We start from the raw sequence: 8,964 nt of genomic DNA on the forward strand, positions 1-8,964 counted from the left end.
TGGCCCTGGTGTGGCCATGACCTGCTCCCCATGTCTTGGTGAGGTACCCATAGGGGCAGTAAAGAGGGCTTGAGAAGAGGGGACGGGGTCTCCTTGCCAGGGGCTGGAGTCAAACACAGGGCGCCCTTCTCCTCTCGGGCTCAGGCCTAGCCCCCCTCCTCCAGCTCCCACCCCGCTCCAGGGGCCTCCTTGGTTCCCCCAGTGCCTCAGGTGCCTGTGCCTGCCCCTCTATTGGGGCAACAAATCTGATGGCCCGCGTGCTGTGTTGGCTGGCCGGGGAGGGGCTCCCCTCCCTCTGCCCTTTGGCCTGGAACAGGCCCTGCACCCCCGTCATGAGTGAAGCTCCCCGACTGACTCAAGTTGGGCCGGCCCCCGGATCCCCAGTGTCTCAGGGATCAAAGGGCTCTGGGGCCCATTTATTTCTGGGGTTCCTCGGCTGAAGTTTATTTTGCCAGTGCCTGTGAGGGTGAAGGGCAGGCGCGTTGCCCTCCGAGCTCCGATGTCGAGACTGGCGACAATGACGTTCTGCCTAGTGGTCCTTGTCCTCCAGCTCCTGCTACCCCATGCCGCTGCTGAGCACGGTGAGTGACCCCTGGCCTCGCTGCCCTCACAGCCCCCGCCCTGCCGGCTGTCTCCCGGATCTGCCTGCACCCAAGGGAGGGTGTCATCGTGGGGCTCAGGTCGGGGTCCCCTCCACCTGGAGCTCACCTCATGCCCCTCACCTTCTCCTCTCCCCGCCCTGTGAGATTTCGGGGAAGAGCAGGGCTTTGGAGTTCACCCAGGGTAGCCTCTGTGAGCCTCATTTTTGTCTCCAGAGAGTGAGAATAAGAAGGCCTGCTTGTCAGGGCTGGAGGATTAGAGTGAATCACCTAGGCACCATCCCTGGCATCTGACAGATGCTCAACCAATGTTAGGGTCTGTCCTTACCTTGTGAATGTGCCCCTCCAACCCCCTCTGCCCCTTCACCCCTGCACCAAATGCCTGGGGTCTTCCTCATGTAACATGAGACGAGATGAATGCCTTAAGTCTCCGCTCTCTCTAACTCTGTCCTGCCCATGTTGGCATCACCCCACCCCCGCCTTGTGCCCTGAGGATGTCACAGGGCTGTCAGGCGTCCCAGAACCAGGAGAGGGGCCACTGCTGGAGCCACATAGGCACAAGATGGGGTTTTGGGTGCCCCAGATTCTAATCCTGCCGTGAAACAGCCATGCACCGTGGGACAATTCTGTTCTTCTCTGGCCTCAGTTTCTCCCCTTAGAGGGAAAGAGTTGGAACCGCTAAGGTTCCTTCCAACTCTGCCACTTTGAGCTCCATGGCTGTGGGGATGGGGCTCAGGTGGTCAGAGGATGACAGTGCGTCCTGGTGGGACCCTCTAGGAGCTCCCTCTGCCCCTCATCTGCCCCCAGAGAAGGAGGGAGGGGATCCAAGGCAGAAACCAAAGGTTGGTCATTCTGGGAGAGAAGGGAGCTTGGAGGCAGAGGTGGGGGCCTGTGTCAGGCCCTGTAGATGTCATTCAAACTTCCAAGTCTTGGACTTTGTCCTGCCCTGAGCTCATGCCAGGAGCAGTGGGGGCTCCTGGCCCCCTAGCCCAGATGCTGGCCAGCTCTTCTCTAAAGGAGGAAACAGGATGGGGAAGTGGGGGAAAGTACACCTGAGCCTGTCCCTAGGCCTGGGGCCTCCTTGGCCTAAACCCACCCACAGGAGGCAGGGCCTTCTCTGGGGGCCAGCCTGGAGGCTGACAGGGCAAATGAAGAGGATGGGGGCAGAAAGAGGAGGAGGGAGGCTGGGCAGGGCTGGTTCACTGACCTGAACTCAGTCATCACTTAGACAGACTCCCAATGCGACGTCACCTGGAGCTGCCATCTTATTACTAGTAGGAATGACACCCTTGCCCTGGCTCCTTAGTGATGGGCCTTAGTCGGGGATCTTTCCAGCTCCCTCTCATCCCTCCACCCCCTGTTCTCTCCTTTCTTTCTCCCTGCTTCTCCCTTCTCCCTTTCTGATCCCTCTCTCCCCTGCCCTCTCCCTTTCTTCACCTTCTTCTTCTCTCCACACCCCTACCCTTGTTCTCTTCCCACATTCTGCATGTTGTGGCTCACTGCATCTCTAGCCTCGGTCTCCCCCTCTGTGAAATGGGGACTTTTGGACTCTGCTCATGCTCTCCAGGATTCTGTGGTCCCCTCTCTGGGCCTGGCATTGGCTGTCTGTAGAGCCCTAGCCAGCTTTGAGTGACATCTGACTCTCCCAAGTCTCCTCTCTAGGGACCAGAGCCACATCCCTCCTCAGGCTGCCGGGCTGGGGATGCCAGGACAGGGAGTGGCATCCACTTGACTCTTTCCGGCAAACACTTCCTCTTACTGCCACGAGACCACCTCCTTCCAGCACACCCTGGTTGTATTGCATCTCAATGAACACAACGTCCTCTGCCCAGCTCAGCTTTGCCCAGCCTCAGCAAGCGCTGCCTCCCCTCCCACACCCAATATGAATGAGACCAAGGCCTGGGTGCTCAGTCATCAGTCTACAACGTGTTCTTCTGCCCTTCCACCCTCCCCCACCCCCCAGCCCACACCCATCCTGGGTCCTTTCATGCATCCCGTTTCCCCCACCATCCTCCTGAGAGAGTCTGAGGAACACACACTCAAGTGCCCCCCTGCACCGCCCCCCCCATCAATGAGGCCATCCTCCTCTTGGGAGCCTTCCCGGAAGTCTCCACTAACTTCTCTCCCCTCAAACCTACGCCTGCAACCACAGGTGGCCAGAAAGAAAGTGTATCCACAACCTGGGTGGCTTAGAACAATGGAAATTTACTGTCTCATAGTTCTGGAGGCCAGAAGTCCAAAACCAAGGTGTCAGCAGAGCTGTGCTCCCTTTGAAGGTGGCAGGGAAGGGTCTGTCTCAGGCGTCTCCCTTGGCTTCAGGTGGTTTGCTGGCAATCTTGGGGTTCCCTGGCCTGTAGATGCGTCACCCCGATCTCTGCCTTCACCTTCAGACGGCGTTCTCCCGGTGTGCGTCAGTGTCCAAACTTTCCCTTTTTATAAAGACACCAGTCCTGTTGGATTAGAGGCCCACCCTATTCTAGTGTAACCTCATCTTAACTAATTACATCTGCAATGGCCCTATTTCCAAATGTCACATTCTGAGGTACGAGGGGTTAGGACTCCCCCATACAAACTTGGAGAGGGGACACAATTCAACCCACAACAGAGGCCGTGGAGGGTTTAAAGCACAGACGTAACCTGACAATGTGCTGTAGAGAGAGCCCTCTAGCTGCGGCGTGGGGACTGATGGGCGTGGAGGCCCAAGTAGTGTCGACACAAAACAACCAATAACCGTTCTATAGATAAGAGAAATAAGGTGAGTTTACTCGAGCCAGAGTGAGGATTATAACCTGGGAAGGCCTTAGAAAGGGTTCCAGAGAGGCAGAGTTTTCAGTACAGTCTTATATCTTTTTAGAACAAACAATATACATTAAACACACCCAGGATAAATTTTCATCAAAGTTTCAAAGAAGTATTTAGTTACAAATTAGCAGGTCAACGTGACCCTGGTGTCGGGAAAGGGACTCATCTGGGCGATACCAATAAGGCGCAGGAGGGGAAGTATGTATTCTTATCTTAAGAGAGCACATTCTTTAATGGTTAAGCAGATGTACAATGTATGTTTGATAGGCCTTAAGTCAGGCTTCTGAGTTCGAGCTGAATCAGTTTTGAACCCGAAGTTACCCCATATGCCTCAACATGTGAAAATGTCTTGTCAGCAGGAATCAGGGGGATGGGGCAGGAGGCTGCGGTAGTATTCTGGGTTAGAATCAACAGCAGCGCCGACCTGGTGGTTACAAGAGAAATTTAAAGAAGTAGACAGATTCAAGATCCGCTCCAGCAGGCCTGGCTGGTGGAGTGGATGCTGGAGGCGCTGGGCTCCAGCAGCTGGTAGAAGGCTGCTTTCTGAGAGCGGTCTAGCACAGAAATCAGAGGTTCTGTTTTGGACAAGTCTGGGACGCCTAATTAACATCCCCTGGAGATGTCAAGTCAAAAATGGGAATCAGTCTGCCATGGAGAGGGGAGGCCAGAGCAAGAGACACTCGTGGGAGTCGTCAGAATGTAGGCGATGGGTAAAGCCACGAGCTCACCCTGGAAAGAGTAGGCAGAGAAGTAAGGAGAGCTCTGGGTGGAACCTCAGGGCATGTCAGATCCCACAAAGCATGCCCAGAAGGAATGGCCCGAGGGGAGGGAGGAAAACAGTGCAGAGGAAAACCCAGAAGCCAAGGGAATAGTGTTACAAGAAGGAGAGGGTGTGGGCAGGAGGTAAAAATTAAAACTACAAAGAGGTACTATCTTTAACCCATTACATGGCCCTAACCCGTTAGTTTCCTAAGGCTGCTGTAAGAAAGTCCCACAAACGGGGTGACTTCAAACAACAGAAACTCCTTGTCTCGCAGTTCTAGAGACGGGAAGTCCAAAATCAAGGTGTCAGCACGCTGTGCTCCGTCTGATGGCTCCAGGGGACAATATTTCCTTGCCTCTTCTGCCAGCCATCCTTGGGGTCGGTGGCTTGTAGACGCATCCTCCACTCGCCTGGCGTTTTGTCTTCTCTTTGTGTGTCTTCACACCATCTTCCCGCTCTGTGTGTCTGTCTCCCTGTCCAAATTTCCCCTTCTTATAAGGACAACAAGTCATATTGGATTAGAGCCCGTCCTAATGACCTCATTTTAACTTGATTACCTCTCTATAGAACTATGTCCAAAAAAGGTCACATTCTGAGGTACTGGGGGCTAAGATTTCAATTATTTTTTGAGGGGAACACAACTCAACCCGTGACAATCGCCAAGAGTCAAAAAGCTAGATAGTGTACGGGTTGCTGAGGGGGTGGGAAACCAGCGTTGCCACAGAGAGGTGGAGGGCGTGCAGTTGGTACAATTCTATAGAGGGCCATTTAGAAAGAAGTAACACAGTATTAAGTGCTTCTGCTCTTTAACCCGGCAATTTCCATGTTAAGGAATTTACCCTACCGTTATACTCACCTACCCATACAAAGTCATGTGTGCAAGGATAGCCATATTCACTCTGGCAAATGACAGGACCTGGCTGTATTGGTTTTCTACTGCTGCTGTGACAAAGTACCACAGACTTAGTCACTTAAAACAACAGCCTTTGATTATCTCACGGTTTCATGAGTCAGAAGTCTGGGCACAGGTGTGGTTCAGCTGGGTTCTCGGCTTCAGCACTTGTCAGGCTGAAAACAAGGTATCAGCGTGTTACCAAACCAAGTGGGTTCGCCTCCAGTGAGTTAAATAAGACTCTACACCAGTGGAAGTTGTCTCACAAAGTAAAGTGTATTTGCAGCAAATAGGAGGCCATGAGGAATCATTTCCAAAAGGGAGAGGCAGGTATTCGCTTGCGCAGGCTCAGTTGGAAAGCATGCTTCCATATACACTGCGGGTTACCGTTATGAGGCCTAAACTCCTCCTGGAGAGATCCTTAGCATTAAAAATAAGGCAAAGGTCATGGGTGTAGCTCTTGTGGTGAGGCTTGGTCAGTTTCAGGGTAGTTGGGGGTTGTATCTCCTTAACATAACAAAAGGGAAAAACACAACTTGGAAAAACAGTTAAATGCTTCCAAACCCACACTTGAGTGTCTCCAGGCACCTAATTGGTGACAAGCAGAGTTGTGTTCCTTGCTGGGGGTTCTGTGGAGGAATCCACTTCCAAATTCATTTGGTTTGTTGGCAGAATTGAGTTTGCCATCAGGTCCCCTCCATCTGCAAAGCCGGCAATGGCATGTTCTCATACTTTGAATTTCTCTGATTTCTCTTCTGCTCCTGCCCTCTGCTTTTAAGGGCTCATGTGATAACATTGGGCCCGCCCTGATAATCCAGCATAATCTCCCTATTTTAACTAATTAGTCAACTGATTAGTACCTTTAATTATACCTACAAAGTCCCTTTTGCCATGTAACGTAACATTCTTGGAAGTAACACCCCGAGGGCGGAGATCATGGGGGCCAAAGTTCTGCCTACCACACAACCCAAATGTCTATCTCTAGGAAATTGATTAAATAAATTATAGTACACTTATACCTTGGAACATTCATTAAAAAGAAGGAGGCGGCTTAATATGTGCTGCTATGGATGTCCGAGATAGTCAGTGTAAAAATCTAGACACATAACCATGTGTATAGTATGCAATCATACTTTTTTAAAAAAATTATATTATTGAGGTCATATTGGCTTATAACATTTGTGCAATTTCAGGCATACATTATTATATATCAGTTTCTTTCTGTTTTTTTTGGGGGGGAGGAAGATCAGCCCTGAGCTAATATGCATGCCAATCCTCCTCTTTTTGCTGAGGAAGACTGGCCCTGAGCTAACATCTATTGCCAGTCCTCCTCCTTTTTCTCCCCAAAGCCCCAGTAGATAGTATGTCATAGTTGCACATCCTTCTAGTTGCCGTATGTGGGACGCCACCTCAGCATGACCAGATGAGCGGTGCGTCGGTGGGCGCCTGGGATCTGAACCCAGGGCCGCCAGTAGCAGAGTGCACGCACTTAACCGCTAAGCCATGGGGCCGGCCCACAGTTTCTGTATAGACTCCATCGTGTTCACCACCAACAGTCTAGTTTTTACCCGTCACCATACATATGTGCCTCTTTACCCCTTTTGCCCTCCCGATACCCCCTTCCCCTCTGGTAACCACTTATCTGTTCTCCTTATCTATGTGTTCGTTTATCTTCCACATGTGAGTGAAATCATACGGTGTTTGTCTTTCTCTGTCTGGCTTATTTCGCTTAGCATAATACCCTCCAGTTCCAACCATGTTGTTGCAAATGGCACGATTTTCTAATTTTTTATGGCTGAGTAGTACTCCATTGTGTATATATACCACATCTTCTTTATCCATTCATCCATTGATGGGCTCTTGAGTTGCTTCCATTCTTTCTTTTTTAAGTGCTTATAGATGTATGTAACATCCACGAAAGGCTTCATGAGAAACCAGTAACAGTAGTTGATTTTGAGAAGGGGAGTTAGGAGAAAAAGTAGGAGAAAGACTTATTTTCAGAGTATGCCTTTTGTACCTTTCAAGTTTTGTATCATGTGAGTGCATTAATTATTCCAAAATCAACTCTTTTTGTTCTCCTTCTTCTCCTCCTCCTTCTTCTTCTCTTGTTTTTTTAGAATTTCTTAGATGAATCCTGAGAAATCTCAGTCTAGGGCTGTTTTTCCCATTACTGCAGCAAGATCTTCCTGAGTACTCTACCCAGCGCCCCATGAGTTATGAGCTGTTCTAGTTCGGCCAGTGGGAACAGCACTGTTCCCATTGCTATGTCAGAGCCAGGTCTTGTTCCTTCTCGTCTTTTCCAACGGTCTCTCCCTGATCTTGCGTAGTTTCTTTTTAAGCATGTTCTGATCAGTACAGTGCTTAATACTCAAAGAGGACCCTTTGGGAATCTCCAGGGGCCTCTGTGTGCAGCTCTCTCCTCTCCAGGAACTCTGCCCTAGAACACTAGCTGCTTTGGTGTCCCACGACTCTCACCTACATCTCCTCAACTTGGGAGATCTGCTGGGCTCCACGTGGGTCCACCTTCCTTACACTGCTCCCTGGAAACTCTCAAGTCAGTAAGCTAGGGCGATTGAGGGGTCATCATTTGTTTCCCGTTTCTCAGGAATCACTGTCCTTTGTTGCCTGATATCCAGGATACTGACAATCGTTGTTTCATATCTTGTGTGTGGTCATATGGTTATCTGGGGGCTGGGTGTTGTTTCAGGTATGAGGGTAAATCCGATCCCTGTTACTCTATTTTGACCAGAAGCAGAAGCACAATTGCTTTGATGAGAGCCTTTGATTAGCGTTTAGTCTATTTTACATACATGACTAATTAAATTCCTTTAAACATTTAAAGTTGCATTTATAAAATTAAGACATTACATTTCCTATTTAAAGACTTCAATTGTTTGATTAATAATCAAAACCTTTCCAAGTGCTCAAGAAACTCCATAAATCTAATACATTAAATGTATGCTTTTTAAAACTTCCCCAACACTTAATTAATTCTACAAACCTAATAAATTAAATGTACATATATGGTAAATCTTAAGTTCTCTTGAATGTTCTAATTTTGTTTACAGCCTTAGCAAGATTTTAATATAAAATCACAAGTCTAAATCAATCACAGGATTATATATTTTATTTGTGTGAGGAAGATCTGCCCTGAGCTGACATCCATAACAATCCTCCTCTTTTTTTTTTTTTTATGCTGAAGAAGACTGGCCCTGGGCTAACATCTGTGCCCATCTTCCTCCGCTTTTTTTTTTTTTCAATGGGACACCACCACAACATGGCCTGACAAGTGGTGCATCAGTGTGCACCCGGCATCGGAACTCGGGCCGCCAGCAGTGGAGCGTGCGCACTTAACCGCTACGCCATGGGGCCGGCCCTGGATTATGTATTTTAAATTGAAACTACAAAGTTGGCATGTTATTCCAATAGGCAAAATTCCCTTGAATATTACAAATATAGTAAATTTAAAATGTGAAGAGAGGGCCGGCCCCGTGGCTTAGCAGTTAAGTGCACGCACTCTGCTGCTGGCGGCCCAGGTTCGGATCCCGGACACGCACCGACGCACCGCTTCTCCGGCCATGCTGAGGCCACGTCCCACATACGGCAACTAGAAGGATGTGCAGCTATGACATACAACTATCTACTGGGGCTTTGGGGGAAAAAAATAAATAAATAAAAATTAAAAAATAAATAAATAAAAAATAAAATGTGAAGAGATTATTTAATACAAAAATATTAATACGATGGGTTTGAATTTCTTTAGGATAACTAGAGTAATTCTATCTGTTCCTGCAGTTAAATGAAGCTCCTCACTGTATCAGTTAAGATATTTTTGTATCTGCTGTAACAAACACACCCCAAATATATAAAGGCTCAACCACAGTAGGCTTTTTTCTTGCTCATGTGAA

Source organism: Ceratotherium simum, chromosome 26 (assembly GCF_057802395.1).
Source record: "Ceratotherium simum simum isolate JZ-2026a chromosome 26, ASM5780239v1, whole genome shotgun sequence".
Classification (NCBI taxonomy): domain Eukaryota; kingdom Metazoa; phylum Chordata; class Mammalia; order Perissodactyla; family Rhinocerotidae; genus Ceratotherium; species Ceratotherium simum.